The following is a 24,893-nucleotide window of genomic DNA, read 5'->3' as shown; positions in this document are numbered from 1 at the left end:
AGTCCTGGGATATTGAAAGAGGCTACAGATAAAGAAAACGGGCTTGTGGTGAGATCACAAAAGCATTTTCAAACAAAAATTTGCTAGCGGCTTCCTTCAAAGTCAGTTTCAAAGTCACCTTAGCATTGACCGGAGAAATAGGAGGAAAATCTGTAAGGCGACAGGATTACATCGTGAAATGTTAATTGTTGTAGGTTCTATTCCCTTCTGCTTTCTTAGCCAATATGTGAGACCATTTTTTAAAATAATTTTTAAGGTTTTATTTCTTCATTTAGAGAGAGGGAGAATACAAGCGGGGAGAGCAGCAGGCAGAGTGGGAGGGAGAAGCAAGCTCTCTGCTGAGCCAGTAGCAGGATGTGGGACTCGATCCCAGGACCCTGGGATCACAACCCGAGTCAAAAGCAGCCACTCAACGAACTGAGCCACTCAGGCATCCCTCAAGGCCATTTTTGTCCTTCTTCTGGCCGAATGGAAGACAGAACCAAATTCAAAGAAGGTGCTGGCCTGAGACAAGGACTACACAAAGCCTGTGGGTAAATCCTTCCCAGTTAAACTAAAGTTAAAGACTTTAGTTTAAGTTAGTTTTTTTTTTTAGTTAAAGACCCAGTTAAAGACTGGCTGGAGGAAGGGGCAGGCAGGGAAGGCAGCGGGCAGAGGGGAGGTTCAAATTGGGGGGAAAAAAAAAAGGCTACCTGAAGTTTTTAAGTGGGTAAAATAAAAGAGCATTCCTTACGGACTAGAAAGAAGAGAGAAAGGGTCATCAAGGTGGGCTGACCCAGTAACTGAGGATAATCACGCGAGCATCCGGGGCGTCTGCAACCCTCCAGAACCAAAGAAGGGAGATGTGACACCAAGAGTGTGGGTGAGGAAGAGAAGGGGGAAATTTGCCTAGACCAGGATGGCAACAGAACAGGGAAGACTCATTTGGGAAGCTTCCTCTGAGGCAAAGTAGATGGGGACATATTGCCCCTGTTCCTGAAAGCGCATTAATAGGAGAAGGCTTCCGAGAATCCTGTACTGATATCCCTGGCTGAATGGACCTGGGATAGGAAGGGGACATTTAGAAAAAAATAATCCCATCAAAGACCCCCCATTGCTTTACACACTTTAATTGACCTAAACACATTTAAATGACTGACTGACAAACTGGGATGAACCCAGTTCTTTTTACCTTATAGTTCAAAGAAAACCTGAAGATAAAGCGATTTTGTCTTACAGTTGTTTTGCCCTCCTTCTATTTATAATGAAGAAGGTCCGTGCTGATTTTCAGGGTGCTTAATCATTTTCCTCCCATTCTCCCTGGTGAAGAAACTTCCAACCAGATAATGTGATTTTTAAAAACCAAACCTGCTATTTTACTAGCAGGAAGAGCAGTGGTGAGGAGTGCGAGGGCAGGGACTAATACACATAACATCAAATCTGTGACCAAATACTGTAGGCATGGTGAAATGCATCAAAACTGTTACACAATGTGACTAAAACAGTAGACACTGTTCACCAAGAATGCCTCGCCCCAATGCATCTGCCCCGCCATTTTCTTGTATCCAACAAGATGGAAAAAATGGGTCAGACGCTTGCAGCCGGCCACATTGCAGGAGTGACCTGAGCAGCCCTCAGTGGGAAGATACAATTAGTGAGATTTTACCCACAGTTGCATGAAAATGCCTGGAACCTCCTCTGGGGCAGTATCGCTACAGCTTCTAAAACTCTGAAAAGTCTGCAGAAACTTATATCTTGATATTTATGAGTTTGAGTTACTGAAATAGTAAGAGAAGAAAAATTAACTGGATACCAAAACTGTGATTCTGGGCTCCATCCCCAGTGCTCATCTTGGTTCTTCCCAGTGGGGAGACTCACTGGCATAGAATCTTACTCCTTAATCACTGAGTGCAGTAGGAAACACTGTTATGTTTTCCTACAGTTCATTATTTGAAATGGTATTTTTATGGTAAGACAGACATATACAGAATTTGAAAAGTCAAATGAATTTCTAACAAGGAATTTTCCCATTTTCTGGTTGGAATATGGTCCCAGACTTCCAAAGATACCAATTCAATGTCCACACTATTAGGGATATTTAATGGGAAAGGTTAAGAAGCGCCGTCCTGGTGACTGTCTACAGAGAAGCTTGGCAGGTATAAACTGCTCAGCTTTCATAACTGATGGTGCCAGAAAAGGTACTTGCCGGCAGTTAAAAGCCCTTGCTGTAGACAGAGTTCTAGAGCTGTTAACACATGGCATTTGAGAAAGGGCAGTTATATGTACAACTCATGTGTCCAGGCAGTATATTTTCTCAATTTTCCTCAAATAATCAGTGGACTCTTTTAGAAAAAAGACACAGTCTGGAATCCACATAATCTAAATATGCTAAAAATAAAATACTCATGGGGCGCCTGGGTGGCTCAGTCAGGTAAATGTGAGACTCTTGGTTTCAGCACAGGTCGTGATCTCAGGGTTATGAGACTGAGCTCTGCCCTGGGCATGGAGTCTGCTTAAGATTCTCTCTCTCTGCCCCTCCCCTCTCACTGCTTGCACTCTCTCTCTCTCTCTAAAAATAAATAAGTAAACAAACAAATAAATAAATAAATAAAATACAATATTCATCAGTTGACCGAATATTTCACCAGAACATGTTTTAAAAGATGGCAGTGTTAGCTTCATCTCCAGATCACTCAGTCATTAGACTTTCTCCATCTGTATTATTTCTCTTGATGTGCTATCTTTTCTTGGCCAGGATAGCACAATCAAAAACACTGAGAAAATCTTCCATCCCTTAGGTCTGCCAGTCCCCAGCCTCCACCTGCCCCCTCCACCTTCTGAGTGAGTCCTGCTCAAGTTCTGCAATCCTGTGCCTTCTGATAGCGCTCCTCCCTACTCTTCCTTCACTGATCCCTTACTGAATCAGTTCCTTATGTATAATCAACGCTGTATCTCAGTTGAAATTAAAAAAAAAAAATAATGCAGGCAAAATTATTTTGAAATGAAATGAAAACTTCAGTAATTTGATTTGCAGGAAATGAAGAACAAAGTGTCACAACCCGAGTGCTTTTAAATAAGTCGTAATTAATTACGCATGCATCTATGTTTGGATGCTCAATTTATGGCTAATTATGCAGCCAATGTAATTGCATACTGAAGTATTCAGTCGTGCCTTCTCTTGCGCTTATGTACACCAACCAGGTTTGTTCTCGCTCCTGTTAATGCTATGGGGCACCTGTTGCAATTGCTGAAACATTGTCAAGACACAGAGAATCAGATGATCTCTTTTAAAATACAGTTGCTCTTGTTGAGAAAATTGCAGAAAGGTCTAAAATTGTTTCCTAACTTGTCCTCCTATTTAAAAAACAAAACTGTCTTTCTGTAGTCTTTTGTCCTCTCCTGAAATACACTTGCTAAGAAATCACATTAGGCCCAGCCTGCCAGATTTGTTTCTCCTATGGATCTGCAATATAGACTTTTTATTTTCTTGGTAGAGTCATAAAGCTCAAAGGAATCATGAATGACCATCACATTTATGTCAGTCTAGACAGGCTTCCTTTTAATGATGCTGAAGGGAATTTATAACCTTTTCTCCATCTTAAGATGCCTAATAAAGTGGGTATCAAGGAAGCAAAGGAAATAAAACCAAATTTAAAACTTCCTCTGAATAAGTCATGGGAGTAATTGTATTTGTGAGTATTTTCTCACTAAAGGAAGGGAGAGAGAGAGAGCAAGCAGGCAAAAAATTTTAAAAGCTCTTCCAATACTTAGCAAGACATTACTGTGTTTTTCAGAAAGTCCTAAGAATGCTTTATGACATACAGTTGCCTCTTTCTGTATAAGCCAACTAAATTCCGAGGCCTTTGGTGGCCCAGTCTCCGAGAGGTGTCACCTATCACAGAAACACTGTCCAGCCACCAAAAGTAAAAGCAGTCTCAGTATCTCTGCACACTTCTAAAGAGCCCATAGCAGATAGTAACAGAGCTCATTTACATACAACTCTCACCTTCCAGGCTCACAGGAGACAGCTTCCAAGCCACCTTGCAGTCGCACAGGCCTCGGGGCCAAGTTCAGGCACGCGGCTGCAGCCAGAGTCCCTGCCTGGCCAAAGCTTGGTAGAATGGCTGTGGGGGCTCCGTGCCTCTGTCTTCCACCCTTAGGACAGCAGAGCCATAAGATCAAGGCAGCTGTTGCGGCCACTGAGTCACCATATGGAGAACTCCTGCCCAGGAGAGTCTCTGGGACCTGCAGCAGACTTTGAGTGAGAAGTGAAATTTGCTGTATTAAGCCAAAGAGATTTAGTTGTTGGTGACTTGCAACTGCAACAGAACCTAGCCCATCCCCACATGCAAGCAATAAAGGGAATCCCCTCATTTACACTCTGCAGCACTTCTTGAAATGCTCTGTCCACTCCTCTCTCTCCCATTCTACCCTGGGCTAGAGCCTCTTACTCTCTCAAGCTCCTGTCCTGCCCGCAATCAGGACCCTGGGCTGTTTTTCCTTCCTTTGTCCTCTCTGCTCTCTAGCCCTGTCTCAATAGTCTCCTGATTCTGCCTCACAACGCCCCCCCCACCCCACCGAGCTGGGTTGACAAAAGTCATACTCAGAAGGCTGAGAATGGGAATAAACTGTGCCTTCAGAGTAAAAATGTTCCTTCTGGGGTGGGCAAAGGGGGGTGAAAGCAGTGGAAACACTCACTTGTTGAAAACTGTTGTCCCCATCATATTTATTTTTGGTCCAGAACAGGTATGTTAAGATTCACATCTTAGTGACTTACTCTTATCTCTCTAGCCTTTTTTGGTTGTACCATATATTTTATTCTGAAGCACTAGTACTATCATTGTTTGACCTCCATTTTTTTCAGAACTACTTGAAGCAATCACCAGAGCTATCGTCTATGTGAATAGGCCTCTCTAGAGTTGTGCAGTGTACAACCTGCATGACTGTATGGACACCACATCCACAGCACTGGTAATATGATATTAAAAGAGCTGGAAAAGAAGCACTGCTCATATAATGAAAACTAACACAAAAAAAACTAAGATTAAAAAAAAACATGTAAACTTTTAAGGAAGACTTTTACTCAGTTTTTCAAAAATATTATTAGTAAAATCCAGAAATGGCAAACATTTGTACAGTAGCTGGGGAGGTTACAAAAAGATGTAAGATATGATCTTGACCCTCAAAATTGTGCCTCTACATAGAAAGAGAGGACACATTCACAAGAAGATTACTATGAGTGGAAGATAACAGTTCAGAACAGCTGATGATCAAGGCATGCTGAAGGAGGACCATGGGAAAGGTGGGGGTTGCGCTAGACCCAAAGAGATGGGTGCAAATCAGAAAAAAAGGAAAAGAGATGTCTTTAAATTTCAGGGTTTGGGCTGCAATGTTTGCTGACAGGGCTATAAAAGGAGACTATTTGTCATGGTGTGAAACTAAACTATTTCCAAGGCCACCCAGAACAAACTGGAAGGGATGTCACTCTCATGTTTCACAGAAATGCTTAATAGTCACAATTTCACACCAGCCAGCTCCCCTCAGAAAGAGCACTCCTTTCTCTGCCTAATCAAAATTATCTAATCAACACTCATCTAAGTGAGGTTGTAAAAAGTGCATGAGGCAGAGATGGTCCCTGCCCTCTGGGGGATTACAGTCTAAAATTCCACATACCTGGCTCCAACAAGCACAGAGATATAATTAACACAGATAAGGATGAGAAATGTCTTTTCTGCCAGCCTCACTGCCAGCAGACAGAACAATTTGTAGTCATCACTGATTTGAGCTGAATTCAAATTAGTGACCCAGAGGCTCCACTGTCTGGGTGTTATTTTCAATCTCCTCAGCTATCCTATCTCCAGAAGTTTCATTTTTCATTCTTACTGTGCAGTCATCATCAAGTACCAAAGGGAAAGACCGCAATCCAGACACACTAAAAATAGCATTCTTGCCTTCTGAAAGCCAGACTCAGATTTATGACAGTTTTAAAATTTGGTTCTTCGTCTTTAAAGTCCAACATTCTACAAGAACTGTGCAAAGCAGTACCTACCTGGTCTTTAGAGCATGAAACACTGTAACTTGATGCAGCAGGAGATCAGGCCTTTATCTAATCCATTTACATTAGGGAGAGAAAGCATTTTCTTTTGCTTGACAGGTTGACATGCCTTCATGTGTTTTCTACTTTATCAGCAGAATCATTAAGGCACTGAAGGTTTTGATGGTCTCAATAAAAAACATCTATTTCTGTAAAACCTATCACCATAAATAATTGAACAAACATGCCCCCCCGAAAGACTATAAAAAGAGAGGAAGAATTATTCCTTTGTACTTAAATCACAGGGTACTCTGAAGTTGAGCCAAAGTGAGTCCACATTTAAAATGAGGGCAGGCTGATGTCCAACAACAAATGATGAAGTTAAAATGAAAAGCAGGTTATAACTATAATCCAATTTCTGTTTTAAATATATAGCATATATATTTAAATTTATACTTCCATAAAAATGGTCTGGGAGAATTATATCCATATAAATTGTTAACATGATTAATCAGAGGGATGACTTGGGGAAGAGGGAACTTACACATTCTCTGTGCTTGAATTTATTTTTTAAGATTTTATTTATTTATCAGAGAGAGAGAGGGAGAGAGAGCTAGCACAGGCAGACAGAATGGCAGGCAGAGGCAGAAGGAGAAGCAGGCTCCCTGCCGAGCAAGGAGCCTGATATGGGACTCGATCCCAGGACACTCGGATCATGACCTGAGCCGAAGGCAGCTGCTTAACCAACAGAGCCACCCAGGCGTCCCTGTGCTTGAATTTTTTACAATAAGCTCATTCTGTCAGGAAAAAAATGTTACTTCCATTTTTAAATGTATATACACACATTTAAACTATATATGCATATATAAATTGATACCAGTGCCAATCAAGCTGGATAGTAGATCTCTAGCTGGATATTGCCGCTCAGTTGTCAGACATGGGGTAGCATTAGCCTGGGAGTTCATGCTGAGAAGCTAATCTCCATCAAGAATAGAGGGACAATGACTGAGGCTGGCTGATCAGGGAACTGACTAGGTTATAAGATGTGTTTCCAAAGGGAGGGCCAGTGGTCCATCCTGCAATGTCCTAGGGAGAACACATACCCACAGAACAGTTATAGATTGGAATCTGGCAAGTAGGCATCTCAGGTCAGTAGTGCACCCTCGTTCCTACATGTAAGGCAGCATCTTGCTTTGGGAACAGGAAAGGTGTTCATCTGGTTGAAGCAGAATGTTGGCAAGGGAGAGAGAGCAGCTGTGACTTTAAGTTTTTAAGCCCTGCGCAAAAAGCTGAACTTGGGGCAGGGCTCTGGTTTCAGCAGAGAATCGGGAACCAGAACTGAATCCTAGCCAAGCCTAGAACAGACAGTGGAGGGAAGGAAAGAGCCCACAGCACACTGTACCCCCAGGTCCTGAGTCATTTCCAATTCCGCGTGTTGGTACTGGTGGTGAGAAGGTGCTGTGCTTAGGCCAAAGCTTCATTCTCCTTGGTTCAGGGACTAGACCATAGACCCAGAGGGGTGAGTACTTAGATCATGACAACACTAAGCAGACAAGAATGATACCAGAAGTTTAGACTTGGTCTTTCTTACCAAAATTAAGAGAATTTTTCCTCTAGTTTTCATCAGTTAAATATAGACAAGTTGGTGTCTAGTCTCAAGAGTAGTTTTTCTTTGAATATGTACAGAATCCCCTATTATGAAGGCCAGAACTACCTGCTCAACAGGTGTGAACTTTTGAGGTCTTCAATTAAATTACAGATAGATAAAAAGAAGTCCATTTCACAGAATCTTAGGAGATTTTATTGATGCCATGGGAGCTAACATATGGTCTTTCCAGTCAACTTCACAACTGACATTCAGAATAAGAAAAGAAGAAGGAAAAAGTCCTTCCTCATCTAGTGGCTATGACATTTTCCTTTTGTCTGCACCTGTTTCCTCAGAAGCCCAATCCCTTCCTACTTTTTCCTTAAAAGCTCTCAGTATTTAAGGCATTAAGCTAAAGGTGTTTTCATCTCTTCCCTTTCCAGAATCAAGAGATCAGATTAATATAGGTCCCATTTATAAGTGAGAGTAAAAACAAAGATAGAATACTCTAATACTATAAGCACTTCAGAGAATCATCATGTGCTTTATTTCCCAGGTACGGTAATGCTGGATGATAGAGAAAGGACTTAAGCAGTCCTATAGGATCATTTATTCCTGGGGTACCTCTCCAGACCACTGCTACTACGGAGAGAGATTCAGAATAGCCCCAGATTCCAACCAAAATAATCCTCAACACAGGTTTGTATTACAGTCCAAAGACTCTGAAAGTCAAATATTAAATTTGTTTTAGTGGTGCCATGATTTTCATACTATGCTTCTTTGGGAGATGAGTGTTCTACTGCTAAAGATAGAAAAAATGATGCTTCTCCCCCCTTTCCAGTTCTCAGGGGGAATATTTCTAAGACAATGGACAGAGTTTTCTCATTTTAAGATGTCTCTCATAAATATTTCTTAGTTTTTTGGTATTAGTGGACCCAGAGCGGACAAGTCTAGGAGAGCTGGAGTCACAGAGGAGGCATGATCCCTGGTAGAGATTTCACCCGAGGTGGGGAGAGGTTAAGTGGGAGGACTGGGGCTGGAGAGAAGGAAGGATAGATACATCCTGCCTTCTCCTTCCCTCCTGTCTACAATCTCCTGTGTCAGCTTCCTGTTGGTCAAACCCAACAACAACCAGCTGTCACAGGAACCTGGGAAAGTTCAGAATTTCACTGTCTGAGCCACAAAACAGAGCAGGGAAAGGCAATAAATGAATCTGAAGGCTAAGAGGGCAACTTATAGCGTCTGATTTGAGAACAATTCACAGATTAGTTATGATGTGTTTAAAATAATACCAATACTCGATGGTGAAAAACCGAGACTTTTTCCCCTCAGATCAGGAAAAAAGACAAGGATGTCCACTCTCACCACTTCTATTCAACATAATACTGGAAGTCCTAGTCACAGTAATCAGAAAGAAAAAGAAATAAAAGGCATCCAAATTGGTAAGGAAGAATGAAGACTTCCACTATTTGCAGATGACATGATACTATATATAGAAAACCCTAAAGACTCCACTAAAAAAACCTCTAGAACTCATAAATGAATTCAGTAAGGTCAAAGAATGCAAAATCAACATATAGAAATCCACTGCACTTTTATACACTAATATTGAAGTGGCAGAAAGAAGAAGTAATTAAGAAAGCATTTTTTAAAAGATTTTATTTATTTGTCAGAGAGAAGGACAGAGAGAGACAACACACAAGCAGGCAGAGAAGCAGGCAGAGGTGGAGAGAGAAGCAGGCTCCCTGCCAAGCAAGGAGCCCAGTGCAGGACTTGATCCCAAGACCCTGGGATCATAACCTGAGCCGAAGGCAGCGGCTTAACCCACTGAGCCACCCAGGCATCCCAAGAAAGCATTTAAAAACAACTAAAATTGCACCAAAAATAATGAAATACCTAGGAATAAACTTAACCAAGGAGGTAAAAGACCAGTACTCTGAAAACTATAAAACACTGATGAAAGAAATTGAAGAGAACACAAACAAATGGAAAGATATTCCATTCTCATGGATTGGGAGAACAGATACTGTTAAAATGTCCATACTGCCCAAAGCAATCTACAGATTGGATCAATCCCTATCAAATAGCAACAGCATTTTTCACAAAACTAGAACAAAGAATCCTAAACTTTATGTGGAACCACAAAAGACACCCCTAAATAGCCAAAGCACACTTGAAAAAGAACAAACCTGGAGGTAGTACAAACCCAGATTTCAAGATACACTAAAAGCAGGAGTAATGAAAACACTATGGTACTTGGTACAATAATAGACATTTAGGTCAAAGGAACAGGATAGAAAACCGAGAAACAAACCCACAATTATATGGTTAATTTTATTTTGAAAAAAGATGCAAGAATATGCCACTGGAAAAAAGACAGTCTCTTCAATAAATGCTGTTGAGAAAACATGCAAAAGAATGAAACTTGTCCACTTTCTTTTGCAATACACAAGAATAAACTCAAAATAAATTAAAGACCTATATGCGAGACCTGAAACAATAAAAATCCTAGAAGAGAGCATAATCAGTGATGACTCTGACATTGGCCATAGCAACATTTTTTCTAGATATGGCTTCTGAGAGAAGGGAAACAAAAGCAGAAGTAAATTATTGGGACTACATCAAAATAAAAGTCTTCTGCACAGCAAAGGAAACAATCAACAAAACTAAAAATCAACCTACTGAAAGGGAGAAGATATTTACAAATGGCATATCCAATACAGATTAGTATCCAAAATAAGTAAAGAACTGACACAGCTTAGCACCAAAAAATAATCCAATTAGAATGTACAGAAGACAAAAAAAAAAAAAAAAAGGAATGTACAGAAGACATGAACAGACACTTCTTTGAAGAAGACATACAGATGGTCTATAGACATATGGAAAGATGCTTAACATCAGTAATCATCAGAGAACTGAAAATCTAAACCACCATGAGATATTACCTCACACCTGTCAGAATGGTTAAAATCAAAAACATAAGAAACAGCAAGTGTTGGCAAGGATGTGGAGAAAAAGGAACCTTCATGCACTGTTGGTGGGAATGTAAACTAGTGCAGCCACTGTATAAAACAGTATGGAGCATCCTCAAAAATATAAAAATAGAGGGGCACTGGGGTGGCTCAGTTGGTTAAGCAGCCAACTTTTGATTTCACCTCAGATCTTGATTTCAGGGTCATGAGTTCAAGCCCCACTTTGGGTGTCCTGCTGGATAAGGAGCCTACTTTAAAAAAAAATGTTTTTAAATAGAATTACCATATGATTTAGTAATTTCAACACAGGGTATCTACCCCAAAATACAGAAACACTAATTCAGAAAGATGTATGCACCCCTATGTTTATTGCAGCAGTATTTTCAATAGCCAAGATGTGGAAGTACATATCCATAGGTGAATAGATAAAGAAGATGTGGTGTGTGTATATACATATACAATGGAAAATTACTCAGCCATAAAAAAGGATGAAGTCTTGTCATTTGCAACAACATGGATGGATCTAGGGATTATAAAGCTAAGTGAAATAAGTCAGTCAGAAACAGACAAATACCATACGCTTTCACTCTTCTGTGGAATTTAAGAAACAAAACAAAGAAAAAAATAGACCAAGAAACAGACTGTTAACTACAGGAGGAGGTGGGTGGAATGGGTGAAATATGTGTAAAGGATGAAAAGTACACTTATCAATAACAATAAGCACTGAGTAATGTATAGAATTATTGAATTACTATATCGTACACCTGAAACTAATATAATACTATATGTTACTTACACTAGAATTAAAATTTTTTGTTTTTGTTTTTGTTTATTTTTTAATTTTTTGTTTCATATTCTTTTTTAAAATTTTTTATTTTTTTAAGTTTATTTTCAGTGTTCCAGAATTCATTGTTTATGCACCACACCCAGTGCTCCACGCTAGAATTAAAATTTATAAAAATTTATTATCACTTCTTGCTAGTGTCACTATGTCTCCATAATATCCAGGATATGTTTAGGCATGACTTTTGGATTTATTTAGCAACCCAAGACACAGTGTTATATAACACTGGTTTCATACTGTGTTCTGTAGACCCAGAGGTCCCATGGAGCTCTCCTGCAGCTATCATATAGGTAGAATGGACTGAGCACACCAGCTCCAATTTCTGTCTCCAGTGAAGCCAAAGCAATGTTGCTTTTTATCTGTTTAACATACTGGGTCTCTGTACAATTTTGCTTGAACAAAATGCCTCTGCACTTAGACAGAAATTCACTGGCATATCAACTTGCTGCTAAGAAGTATCTCAGTGATCACACTTCATTTTTTTCCTTTAGTTTGTTATGATATTGATTTCTTGCCTATGTTTTATACTCTACCACATTTATAGACTAAATATAAATACAGGCTACCCCCCAGCCCAGAGTGGATGTACATATGTAGTTATGAGCCAACTGTTTGGAATTTCAAATGCTTTTTCCCAAAATAATATTGTCCAGGTATTTAGAACCTCAAACCATCCCACATAATACCACTTAACCATAATGTGCCAGAAATAGGGCTCTATGCCAACAATAAATAAATTAGAATATGGGCAACATTTATAAATAAAATTCCACAGGAAAAATGTATTCCAGTTTCCCATCAGAAATGCAGGAAATCCATCTCGTCCTCCTGCAGTAGGATCCTAACTTCTCTTTTCACACCCTTTGCATTTTTCAAAGTAGTTGAATTAGAAACTATCAAATACTGACAAAGATGAAGCAAAATACTCTCATAGATTATGTGGGGGAATAAGTAGAAACAAACATAACTATGTCTGGGTCTTTAGCAAAGCAGATTCCAAGACCGGATTAAACGTGTAAGAACTTTATTAGGGGAAATATCCTGAGAGAGAGAGAGAGAAAATGGAGAGAGAGCGGAAGAAAGCCGAGAGAGCCATCAGACCGTGGTGCTGACTGACATTAGTGAAGGGAGGGAAGGCTGATGTGGGCATCCCAGACTGTGTTTGTCTGTGGTATGTTCTAATACATCCTATTGATTCTGTTTCTCTGGGGAGCCTAACTAATACAAGACCAATCAATGACATCCCAGATATAGAAGGGGATCAGAGAAAGGGACTAAAGTTTGCGTTAAAAATTTATTTGAAAACAGAAGTTATCTTGCTGTGAGTCCCAGCTCCCCCTTTAGGGAAGACATGAGAGGTATAACCTTCCACTGCAAGAAGTGAGAAGGGCTTCGAAGGAACCTCCTAGAGAGCTTTGAAATGTTCTCTGAATCAGGGGACACTGAGAGCTGGTGCCTGAATCCCATGAAGCTAGTGTGGACCATGGAGTGGGTCTGCCACCTGGCCCACCTCCGCTTAGAGAACAGAAGGGCTGACTGACAAACCTACTCCTTCAGTGGGTATTCCAGGAAAGGCTTCCGGCAGTGGGAGGAGGCTGATCTCCCAGAGGTTGACACCTCACTGAAGTGGAGTCAAAAAGCCTGGGCTATAGCCCTACCACACATGCTCAGTTGCAGACCCAACAGAAGGCGAAGGACGGAGCCCTTGGATACGGCTTTACTACTGTAGGAAGAGAGGCTTACTTCCTGCCCTCCCTCCCATTTCTCCTCCTCCCCCAAGAGCCCCGCCCATGAGAGACTCACAGCTTAGCCAATGAGAAGGCCGTCTACACCCAGTTTACTCCGATGGCCTTCGTGTTTATAACAGCCTTGCCAACTTCCCCTTCTTGACCACAGAGCGGTCCTCTCCTGTGTTCTCTGAACTGGGCTGTGGTTTTGCTATTGCTTACTTGTTTGGGGTTGAAATTCTTTGCTGTCATTGAATAAACTCATTTTTTGCTGGTAGAATAACTAGCAGTTTTATTTTTCAGGTTAACTTCACTTGCTGATCAGACGTGGGGTACAGAGAAGACAAGAGGCTGGTGAGCAGACAGGTCCATGGGCTAACTGCTTTCTTCCCCACTTGGGGGTTGAAGAGTAAGGTTTCTCCTGGAGTTTGAACTCTATGATTTGTGTGTGAACTCTTCGAGCTTTGTTCAGGACCTTTTTAAGGCTTTGGTCTTGTTTTTATGTCTGAGAGCACTCATTCGGCCTTCCTTCCGACTCCTTTTTGAAATCAGACTGTTCTGATGGAACTGTGCTGGCCTTTGGTCTGATGCCTTCTGGAATCAGGTTGTTCCTTTTGAAACTGGTGTTCAAGAATCTCTCTCTTTGGTCTAGAGAAAAACCTCCAAAATTAGGACTTCAGTCATCAAAATATTTTGAGTGCCCACCCCCACAGGGACTTGCCTAGTTTTATGTTTAAAAAAAAAAAAAAAAACAGCTATGGTCCCTCAGCAAGTACATTTATAATTAAGTGAATTGACTCAACCAAAAGACCAAAAACTTAACGGCGTTATAGGAATTTTTGACCTTCCCACGCTTGTTTTACCCAAAATTAAATTAGAAAGCCACAGTTCTAAAACGAACAAACACAAAAACTGAATGGGATGTCTATTGCATATGGTACTTTGAAGCTTCCAGGTGTTTCCAGGGTTCTAACTTTGCCTCTTCGCAAAATACAATTTCTAAATTAACTGACGATGGCAAATGGACGATTGAAAGGAGTCAAAATGGCTTCTGGGTCCTCTTCTTCCCTCCCCCATCCTCTTAGTCTGCAGCCACCTTGGGCTCAGACCCCACCTCCAGTACCATTTTCCTCCATTCCCTCTCCTAAATTTCCTTTACTTTGCCTCCAGATCTCTCACTGCTCCCTCCTCTTCTGACCCCATTGAAACCTGTCTCTTTAAACTCTTTAATATTAATTCTTCTGAGAATTTGAATAAACTTCAAGTTTCTTATGTTCCCAGGACTAAGGCCAAACTGCAAGTCATAGTTAAAGAGCTTTCTAAGTGATTGAGGACCCCCAGAGATTTGCTGAAGAATTTAACATACCTATCCAAACTTAGCAGTTTGGTTTCTCAAATTTACATTGATTAGTCCACATGCTTATTGGTGAGGACCAAGCCAAACCCTGGGTGAAACTAGCTGGAGAAGCAAACCCCTAACTTTTGTGAAGATGCTAGAAAGCTTACTGGATATTGTCACCGAGCAATTACCTTAGCTTTTCCCAAGCCAGCTGATTCAAACAGAATTCAGGCTTTCTCACAAAAGTCTGGTGAACTTCATAACTATTACAATTGACTGCAAATTGTCTTTAAAGAAAATTCTGGCTTCCTTTACATGTTGGATCCACCCAGCTAGCATTTAAGTCTATGTCTATTAATGGGCTGAACTGGGGTCCTTCACTTTAAATAAAAGGACCAGGATGGAATGGGAAACTGGTGCTCCAGATTTAGTTAATATGGCAAACCAACTCGCTCATATCCTGATGAGTCACTTAAAACAAAGACCCCAGAAATTCTGTTTTCAACTCCAGCAAATGAAGGCCACTAAGCAAAACTTTAAAAACCTTCTAATTCATGCTATTATTGCAAAGAACAAGAGAATTTTTTAAAAATTGTTAAAAATTTATGTGCACCAGGTGCCTGTGGCCCCCTAGTCAGTCTTTCTGATGACATTCCAAATTGCCAGTGTCAGGACCCAGAGAAACTTACAGGGGCACTTCCCGCACCTCCATCTCAATCAGCTCAGCTCTCCACTGGGAATGAGTCTCTCTCTGTGTCCTTATTGACACCTAAGCTACACTCTGAGGGCTTAACCACACGCTGTAAAGCCAGGCCCTGCCTTGGAGTATTAAAACGGTTCAAATAGTGGGGGTCTCTGATAAACCTCAGTAGGTTCCTATCTCTGAAAAAAAGTTGCTTCTCTCTAGACCTTTTGAGAAATGCACTCCATTTTCTCCTTGGTTCTTCTGCCTGTCTTCATTTATTGGGCTAAGGTTTCTTAGAAAAATATCAAGCCAGAATTTCTTTCTCCCCAAAGGGGGAAATGATTCTAGAATTTGACAATAGTAATCAAAATCACCAACTAGGGGAAATAAATGCCCTTCAGCATCTTTTCTGTGCTCTGTCTCTGACAGCACTATAGCTGAGTCTGGGGACACTGGTCAATTCTTCCTCTTGGGTCAGCTACTATCATATTTATGCAAAATTTTCACCTAATATTGGCAGAATACTGAGTGTGTCTCCCACCAAGTTTCAAAAAGATCCCTCACAACCTCTCTCCACAATTAATCAATACCCTATAAATAAAGAAGCCTTTCAAGGCTCAGAGACACATTGCTAGTGCCTGTAATACACCTCTTTCACCTATTAAAAAAAAAAAAAAAAAACCCAATGGCCAAGGCTGGAGTTTTGTCCAGAACCTCCAAGCTATAAAGAATGCTATAATCCCTCAGCAGTCTGTTCCCAACCTCTGTGTACTACTGACATCCATTTGCTCTAAAAGCAAATTTTTCACTGTAATTGATCCATGCAGTGCATTTTCAGTATTCCAATTGATAAGAATAGTCAATATCTTTTTTGCTTTAACTTGGGGAGAATGAAAGTACACTTGGACAGTAAGGCCCTATTATTTCAGAGAGGGTCTGTCCTTTTCACAAACCTTAGATGATACAAGATTTTCATCAGGCTCTACTTTGTTGCAATGCATAGATGGTTTGCATCTCTTCTCCCCTTTTCTCAGATGTCTTCTCAGGAAGACAGCATCCATCTGTTAAAAATTCTGGCCTAAAAGGACACTAAGTGTCCAAGGAGAGTTTGAAGTTTGGTCAAACTCAGGTTAGATACTTAGAGCATATAATCTTGAAATAAGGACTACATTTAGATCCAGATCAAACCCCTCACCAATGCTCAATGCTGGCAGGTTACCTTTTGAATCCCCATGACAATTTACAGGAGACTCATCTAACCAGTACAGATTTTCATGGTTTACTGATGGCTCTTAAAGAATGAAAATGATGACTTTGGTGCTGGCTATGCTATTGCAATTCCTTTTGAAGTCACTGAAACAACACCCTTACTTCAGTCTAATGGGCTGAGTTTTTACTCAAGTTTCTACCTTAGTGGAGGATAAAACCACAGACATTTGCATCAATAGTTTGTATGCCTTTGGGGTACTTGGCAACTCTGGAATATTATGGAAATAATGAGGTATCTTTACATCTTATGAGAATAAATTTAAAATGGTTTCTATGTCCATAATTTATTAGATGCCATACTCTTATTGGCTAGTCTAGCTACTAAGGATTCCCGACATTCCAGACTCAACTCCCTGAGGGCCAGAGTAATCCACCTTGTTGATTATATTAAAAAAAAAAAAAAAAAAAAAAAAAAAAAAGGAAAAGAAAAGTGCTGCTCTCCAGGAAACAAATAGCAAAACTTCTGTCATGGTCCAAAGGGATGTTTTCCCAGATGGTAATTTTGGAAAAATTGATGAGATACCCAAAAATTGACCTAAGAGAAGGAAAGCCAGAACTCCAAATCTAATAATTGTTGACTTTATAAAAAAGAGAACTCTGGTTTAGACCAAATAACATTCTGGCCCTCCCAGAAATTCTAAAATTCTCAATACTTAACAATTGTACATACATTAGAGCATTGGTCTACTGACAAAATGATAGCATTCAGGAACCAATATTGGTGGAGAAAGTTAATAAGGCTGGGAAAAGTGCCTACCTTACTTGTCCCATCTGTCCAAAGCATAAAGCAGGGAAACCAGTTCATATAGATGGATTTTATACAACTTTTCCCTCTCGTGGGTAAATACATTTTAGTCATAGTCTATATGTTTTCTCACTGGACTGAAGCTTTCCCTTTATAGACAAGCCAATCCTTCTTCTGTTAGAAAAGATTATCCCTACATGGGGAAATGCTCTTGAACTTCATAGTGATCTGGGAGCCCATTTTACTGGTCAAGTGCTTCAACAAATCTGACCTATTTGGCCAGTTTTACAACACTTTCATTGTGCATATTATCTCTGGTCCTCAGTCACACATACCAAGAGCACTGTTAAGACTCAACTGGCAACATTTGTAGAAACTTTCTAAATACTTGGCCTAAAGCAGTACCATTGGTCCATCTTCATTCAGCTGGGAACTCATTCACTCTCATCCTTTGAGATACTCACAGGATGTCCAGCGCACTTGGCTCCTGCCTTGTCTGACCCACAGTTACTAAGAAGAGAAGTATTTCAGTAATGTAAAGGCCTCATTGTTTCCATTAAAAATAATCATGCTTTAGTAGAGCAGTATTTTCACATTGCAATCCCAGGAAGAAATGACCTTATGTATCAAACCTTGCAACCTGGATTTTTCATCTGTTGGAAGAGGCTCCTCCAGAAAGACTCTTCAGCTTTTCTGGAAAGACCCTTATCAGGAACTGCAAACCAACACTTGTGCTGCCAGACTCCAGGGAATAGAGCCTTGTATTCACGCAACACATCTAAAGAAAGCACCAAATCCTGATTAGATCTGCACACCATCTGGTGACCTGAAAGTAAGGATTTCCTGGAATTGAAGCAGATGACATCTGACGAGACCACTTTTCCAAGATGTGCGGACCAGATCTGTATACCTTTTTCTCACTGTTGCTTTTTCTGTCTCTTTCATGGAAAGACAAGGCTCTTGTCTGCATCTCTCAAACACTTGCAGAAAGGGGGGAACTCATCTTTTGATTATGGCCTTTTAGAAACACCCTCATCATGATCCTGGGACAAATTAAATTTTCACTTGCTGCTTCTGAAGGGTTGAAAGGTTCAGCATTCATTGGGGTTTTCTTCATCTGAACTATTAACTAACTTTGGATTCTTATCCAATTCATGGTCTCTGAATGTGTGACCTTGGAGGCTATTTTACCAATAACACATTTGGTTCCAAAGAGTTCTTTGGACAGAGTCATACTGTTTCAAACCATCTTGGAGGCTTTAACATTTGCAGAAAGTTCATTAGGTATTGCTTCATGTTTGTGTCTGGACTGTATTTTCCCAAATGCAACCAATGAATTCTTTCAGTGCACTTTTGCAGGACCCATGATTCTGCTTTCATGACTGCTGTAAGCTCAGACTTCCAGGAGGCATATGTAACTTCAGGTATATAGTCATAGAGAGAACTTTTCTCCCCTAAGTCAAAGTAAGGGCCAAGAAATATGTAAGTTGCCTACTTTGAGATCCAGAGTCCTGGTTTAGTTCCATCACATAACTTGGAATCATTATATTACTTCTCCTTTGTATAATTTAAGTTTTGTGTTTTATTGACTGCTGAACTTTTTAGAAACAGTGATGATCAGCAAGGTGACGCTGGATCATGGTTTGAGATGATCTCCAAAACTTCCGACCTTGAGAAAATTCAGACATTAGATGGAAAGTGCCTCCTTCATAACCTTTCTTTTTACTCAAATACAGCTTTAAGTGTTTTCCAACTGCTTTGTACTCTCTCTTCTCCGTAGGACATGACAACTAGTGACGGTCCTTCCTGGCACTGAGGGACAAAACCACTAAATATAGGGAGTCTGACTATTGATCAGCAGTGCTTTATCAAAAAGGGGGAAATGTGAAAATTAATAATGGGAAACCTCACTACAATGGAGTCAAAAGATTCAGCAGGGAGAGCTGTCGTCCTACCACTCATCCTCAATTGCAGACCCAACAGGAAGAGATAGATCATGCACCAAACGATGCTGCTTTCCTACCCTGCAGGAGGAAGAGAGGCTTACTTCCTCCCCTCCCTCTATCTTTTCCCCTCCCCCAACAGCCTCTCCCGTGAGAGACTCTCAGCTTAGCCAGTGAGAAGCCCCTCTACTTCCAACTCCCAGTTCACTCCAATGGGCTTTTTGTTTGTAACAGCCTTCCCAACCTCCCCTTTTCCTCCCCAAAACAGTGCTTCTCTCCTGTGTCCTGTGGACTTACCTATGGTTTTGCTGTAGCTTGCTTGTCCCAGAATGCAGTTCTCTGCCATTCCCAAATAAATCCGTATTTTGCTGGTAAACTAACTGGCAGTTTGGCTTTTAAGGTCAACAATACCCAGGTGGAGAAGAGCTAGTATGGCTTTTTGCCCAGTAAGATCACCTGGAGGGATTAAGAGAGCTCAAGAAAAGGCCGGAGGCTTTGCACCTAATGTACAATAATTAAGAACAAGAGTCGCAGGAAATCACCTGAAAGAAGGGTACCCCTTTCTAGGTAAAGAGACCTAGAGGAGAGAGACACCCAGCAGGATGCCCTCTCAAGAGCCCACAGAGAAAAACAAGAATCTGCAGTAATCTTGGGCCGGGCCTCCACAGGGATGGCTGCACTGACTACATGCTGGACCTTGAGGGCTCAGGAGCCCTCCAGCCAAATAAGAACATCACTACCCCAGTGTGCACTTTGCTTTCTGAGCCTCTGGTGGCCAGCCAGAAGACAGAGAAAGGACCACACCCATCCCCACTGAGGGCTTCCTGGAAGAAACAGGTCTGTCTGAGGAAAGAAAGGAAAAGCTATCATCAGCAGCTTTGGAGTTTTGATCTCACTGACCTGAACATTGCAATTGTAAACCACATCTCCGGTTGGGATTTAAAGTAACTGTAGGTGGCTCAGTGGGTTAAGCCTCTGCTTTCTGCTCAGGTATTTATCTCAGGGTCCTGGGATGGAGCCCAACATCCGGCTCTCTGCTCAGCAGGGAGCCTGCTTCCGCCTTTTTCTCTGCCTACTTGTGATTTCTCTCTCTGTCAAATAAGTAAATAAAATCTTTTTTAAAAATAAAGTAACTGTAGGATATCTGTGACCTATGAGGGAACAGAAAAATCACTGGTTTGGTAGTTTTCAACCATGATTAGGGGAAGATTATTCCCCACGGAACAGAGTTTAGAAAAGCAGTAGGAAAGGAAAAAAATAAGTTGCATTCTGATCACAGTCCACACATCATGTTTGTGCAGCATGCCAGCTACATTTGCTTGGCCCAGCTGGCATAACTCTTGTAACAACCATCCTCAGATCTCATCGCGTTTGAATGACAGTGATTGAGATGATTGCTTTCACTTTCAGAAAATCCCCAAAGAGGAAAATGCCATCCATGTGATTTGGAGAAAAGGAACTTGGTCAGATACTGAGACCAGGACCTGATCTAGTAGCAGAGGTAAGAGCTTTTACGATTCACAGCTGTTTATACCTTTGTCTTTCTTTGCTAACTTCGACTGTCCCGAAGTCACACTAAGGGAATAAAGAACACACAGTTTTGTTAGGCAGAGGAGAAATTAAGATTTACCCAGCTTCTAAAGGAAACCAGTTATCTTTCAGCTTATCCTGTGTCATTACAGAAGCTATGACAATGAGAACCAACAAGGTATGGAATTCCCAAGGAAAAGGGATAGAACCTGAAGATAGCACAGGAGGTGGGACTCACGGTAATGGGTTAGTTAGGTCGTTCAATGGACAGGGTAAGAGCAAAGCCGAAGATGATAGCTGTCCTTGGCGACAACACATCAGTGGTGGGGTTGGAGTGGAAGAAGGAGAAGAAAAAGCTCAAGGAGGAGTAATTAAACCAAGTGTTCTACTGGCTGCCTAGTCATCTCTCATTGAAGACTCCCGTGTACTTGCAGGGCATAGGCAGGCAGCATGAGTTTTGAGGGTGCGTGTAACCTGTAGTCTCCATCATCCCTCACTCTGATTACCTCTACTCAAGATAGAGTGAAATAGCACTGCCCTGTAACCTAAACCCCCTGAAACTGGCAGGAAGATCAGCTCCATGACAGTAGCAAAAAGACAAATTTTTTGCATAGTCAAGTTATTATAACACATTCTGATCAGGATGGCTTTAAATTATACATGTACATTTCTTGCCAAAAGTGTTATTTAATAAGGCCTAGAGTAAAATTGAAAGTAAAAGCAAAAGAGTAAAAGAAAAAAGTAAGAGTTTTTTCAAGTTTTTATCGTATGTTCCTTACTGAAGAGATACATTTAGTAGCTGTTTCTCAGGTGACTAAACTTTGCTGTCTTGCTTAGTTTTTTATGTATTTAATTTGTCTGTAAACCTGGATTCTGTGCAAAGTTCCATAACAGCTTTAAAACATAGGCTTTATTAGGGATGTGAAAGCTGAGAATGTAGTAATATTTTCTCCTTATTAACTCATCACATGATACCAAGGGGGCATTGGTGGGGAAATGGGAACTTAGAGCACTCAGATATTCAAATTGGGAAGAGACAGGGCCAAGCATGCCTTTTCATGACCCTAAACATAAATGAAGTTCCACATAAAACTTGAGTCCTTTAATCCTTGAATCCTTTGGTTTGAGAGTTGAATCATATAATATTTTTTAAAAGATTTTATTTATTTGTCAGAAGGAGAGAGAGAAAAAGCACACAAGCAGGGAAAGAGGCAGGCAGAAGCGGAGAGAGAGGCTCCCTGCCGAGCAAGGAGCCCGATACGGGACTCGATCCCAGGAGCCCGGAATCATGACCTGAGCTAAAGGCAGTGGCTTAACCCACTGAACCACCCAGGCGTCCCTAATATATATATATATTTTTTAAGTCCTATTTATCTACAGGTTTGGGTTGTTTCCCTGCTTTCCTTTTCACTGGTTGGTGGGTTTGGGGAGGCAGGGTTTTTGTTTGGTTTTTGGTTTTTTATTCTTCATTTCAGAAGATATGCTTTGTAAGAGTTGATAAATGAGTGCTACATGTCTCCACTTTTAACTGCTGGTGTCCACTGGTAAGAGGGAGTCATGGGTGATTCTTCAGTTGACTCAAATTCCAGAAATTGGCCTAAGTCATCTGCAGCATAGTTCTTTACTATTCATTGAGGATATGAACTTGGTGCCACACAACACACAGCGTAGATAAATGACTTGAGTGATGCAGAATGCTTGGGGTCAAAAAAGTGTCAGAAGTTTGATGAAGCGAAAGAATATGGGCAACCTCAAACTTAGGTCTGTCCCTTTTTTGCCCTGCAGTGTAACTGTGCCACTCTCTGAACATCATTTTCTTCATCTGTAGAATTTTGAAAATGATACCTAATATGTCAGTTAAATGAGAGAAAGGTAGTACCTAGGACATAGTAGGCACTGTGTAAATGTTGGTCTCTTCTCCTTCCCACAGAAGAGGCTGTGTGGGACCCTGTGTTGCAACACAGGATAAGCTCTTCCTATTTTGCAAGAGGAACTGCCTAGGCTGTGTTCCAGTCTCTCAGCCTCGAGCTCACACTGAGTCATGTGACACTCCTTTGTGAGCATAGCAGTGGACGGCACCTTGCTGTTGAAATCCAAGGAGTGCTGGCAGCTGCCGAACAGGAAAACCAACAGAGATCACACCTCCCAGAAGATGGCTGTTTCAAAGTGAGTTCTGGGTTTCCATGGACTCCTCGAGGGAAATTTCCAGGTAAGATGGTCCAAATGGCCAGAAACCATGTGCCCAAAATGTAAAACTCCACTATTTCAAACTGTAGATTAGGAGCACCCTGGTGGCTCCATTGGTTAAGCATCCACTCTTGATTTCTGCTCAGATTATGATCTCAGGGTCATAAGATTGAGCCCTGTGTTGGGGCTCCTCACTCAGGGGGAGTCTGCTTGAGATTCTCTCTCATCCTCTCCCAATGCCCCACCCCCCAACCTTGTGCTCTCTCCCTCTCTCTCTCACACATAAATAAATAAATCTTTAGGGATGCCTGGGTGCCTGTCGATTCAGCACCTGACTCTTGGTTTCAGCTCAGATCATGGTATCAGGGTCGTGGGATTAAGCCCCACGTTGGGCTCCACGCTCTGTGGGGAGTCTGCTGGAGATTCTCCCTCTCCTTCCTCCTCTGCCCCTCCCCCTGCTCTCTCTTTCTCTCTAGCTCATTCTCGAAAATAAATAAATCTTTTTTTAAAATCTTTTTAAAAATGCAAATTACAGGAAAACGCTTCTCTTCATTTTCCAAAGTAGCAAAGATTTAGAAACTATCAAATGCTGAGAAAGAAGAAGCAAAAACTCACACATGTAGATCACTTGGGGGAACAAATGGAAACACATAACTGACTTTCTGGGTCCTTAGAGAAGTAAAGCACATAGCTGGCCTGGATGAGGCATACAAGCATTTCATCAGGCAAAATGCCGGTGTGAGGGAAAGTAGAGAGAGAGCAAGAAAGGCTGGGTGCTGTCAGAGCACATGGCCATCTGACTCCCAGCAGAGGGAGGGAAGACTGGTATGAGCAGCTCCCCTGCCTAGCAGCCTAAGGGAAGGTTCAGCAAGGCAATAGGAGGTCCTCCTGCCTGTGGCAGCCACCAGAGGAGTCCCGTGTCTCCCAGAAATAGGTCCACTCTGCTATCTCTGTGGCAGTGGCTCATGGGCTGGGAGCAGCCTGTGGCAGTGTGGCTGTGCATAGACCTGTGGTCCCCTCTGCCCTCTGTGTTTGGAGGACTGTGGGCACATTTCCATGGCCACCCCAGTTGCTTTTTGGTAAACACATTTGGCAATGTATATTACAAGTTTTTTAAATGATTTTACTTATTTTTTAATCTTATAAGTATATCCCTTGAGATCTATCCTAAGGAAGTCTCCTAAAATGGGAAAAATAACTTGAGTTACATAACTATTCATAAGAAGTGTTTCTGATAGCAAAAAATTAGAAGCCCGTCGTCACTTTCAGTTAACCATGGCAGCGTCCACCCCATCTGTTCCACTTGCTTACTTGGGCAGCCTGAGCCTGTTTTGAGTTTGTGAGTTCTCTTAATAGAGATTTTAAAAAGGTAAAATACACTGGTTAGACCTTAAACTCCTGAACTTCTTTGTGACTCTAGGACCCAAAGGGATATTCTGTGTCTTATTCTGGGAGGTGGTTCCAGGCGTATGTGAAAATTCCCCAAACAGTGCACTTAGGATTTAAGCCCTGCATGCACTTTTAGCGGATGTATTTTAGCCTCAATAAAGAAGGAAAAGATGAAATCAAAGGATACGCTGCCCAAAGTTAGAGACTGTGCAACTCTGGTGTTCTGATTGTCCTTTGTGATATAACTCTCGGTCTCAGACATGACTGTTCAGCTGATGTGGGAATCAAACAGGTGACGAGGACAGACGAAGACAGACACACATTCTCGTTGTGACAAAGGACCTGGAGAACGTGAATTCCACTTTCTACTGACTCTCTTCTCCCTCTGTCCACGTCCTCACCCTCTTACCACGATGATTTCCCTCTCTTAGCTGCCACCACTACCTTAGTCCTGTCCCTGCCACTAGTACTGTTGTCCCAAATCCAAAGAAACAGTGCCGATCACCAGCATCTCCTCCATTCTTTCGTGGGACCCATAAGTATCCAGTTGTCCTCTGCTTCCTTCATCATTTAAAAAAACTTTTACTTTATTTTGTTAAAGCTTTTATTTATTTCTTTGTCAGAGAGAGTGACCAGGCCCAAGCAGGGGCAGCAGCAAAGGAAGA

At 41.3% G+C, this 24,893-nt stretch overlaps 1 long non-coding RNA gene across 1 annotated transcript in view; it reads left to right on the top strand.

Moving 5' to 3' along the window:
• The window catches only part of LOC116586328, an 82,449-nt gene that overhangs the window by 19,333 nt on the left and 38,223 nt on the right, over nt 1-24,893 (top strand). Inside the window, exons 3-4 of the long non-coding RNA XR_004283982.1 lie at nt 20,533-20,623; nt 22,583-22,861. This is a non-coding gene — a long non-coding RNA (uncharacterized LOC116586328). The remainder of the gene's footprint in view (nt 1-20,532; nt 20,624-22,582; nt 22,862-24,893) is intronic.

Source organism: Mustela erminea, chromosome 3, assembly GCF_009829155.1.
Source record: "Mustela erminea isolate mMusErm1 chromosome 3, mMusErm1.Pri, whole genome shotgun sequence".
NCBI classification, from domain to species: Eukaryota; Metazoa; Chordata; class Mammalia; order Carnivora; family Mustelidae; genus Mustela; species Mustela erminea.
The sequence above is the reverse complement of the archived record's forward strand: the minus strand, read 5'-3'. Positions and strand labels throughout refer to the sequence as shown.